Below are 1,108 nucleotides of genomic sequence, written 5' to 3' on the forward strand. Positions count from 1 at the left end.
GAGACCAATTCCCAGGGTAAGGAACATTCCTGAGAAATTAAACTGATTTATTGATGAACAAGAGGCATTTAAAACTTTAGTAAATCATAGCAGGAAAGAAAGGCTGCTAAGGGCACATTTAAAATACAGCTGGCCCTGAGACAGGAGACTCTGTTAGAGGTATTGCAATTTCAAAAGTTACACAGAGAAGAGTGCGTGTCCCATCCATTCAGTAGCATGCAGCACAAACTGCAAGCCTGCCAGGAGCAACAAGGACACTGCCAGGCAATGGTTACATGAGGGAGGAAGCTTTCTGTGTTCAAGTACCAGCTTTGAGTTTCCAGCACTTGATTCAGTGGCAGGTTTACAGTAACCTACTGCTGACACCTTTCAGCACAAAGGTTTAAATTGTGATTATGTGTAATACCTTGCATCGCTAAAGCAACCCTGCTCCTATAAAAGCGCATCTTTGTCCACAGAGAAATATCAAACATCCCTGTGCAGTGAAGCAGTTTTCAAAGATCTCCTGCCCAACACTTCCTTGACTAAAGTTGCAGACAGAATGGCACAAGTCAGGTAAAAAAGCAGAAAATTACCTTTTCTGATGCTGGAGGAGTCAGCTGTGACGAGAGCGCCCTCAGTGATCCCAGCAGCAGCTCCAGCCAGTTGGCTCCCAGCAGCTCTGGCTTTGTCCCCTTGTCCCCTGACTGCCTGACATCTCCGACTTCAGGGAATTTAAACCCTGTCCCAGGCACAGCCACCAATCCCCGTGTGGCGGAAAAAGATGAGGTCATGAGGCTCCTGGCCACCATCCTGCCCACGTTCTCCTACACTTCCTCTTTGGCTTTGTGGCTTTTGAAGCAAACAAAAGCTACTCTATGGTTAAAACATTACTTATGGGCAAGATCATTAACCAGCAGGTCTGTTGAATGCACAGCATTTGGTATCGTGTAGGAGGGCTTCAGGGCATGTTTGTCCTCCTTTTGTGAAAAAGCAGAGCCCAGTTTCCCAGAAACCTTTCATGCCCTGTTCTGTAGGGGGTAGAGAATATCTAATGTTCACAGAAAGAAAGACATCTGAACATAAAACTCCCTAAAAAAGGTGTTAATGCTTCCACAAAGTTGTAGGT

This window comes from Charadrius vociferus, unplaced genomic scaffold, assembly GCF_000708025.1.
Source record: "Charadrius vociferus isolate BGI_N301 unplaced genomic scaffold, ASM70802v2 scaffold178, whole genome shotgun sequence".
In the NCBI taxonomy this organism is placed as follows: domain Eukaryota; kingdom Metazoa; phylum Chordata; class Aves; order Charadriiformes; family Charadriidae; genus Charadrius; species Charadrius vociferus.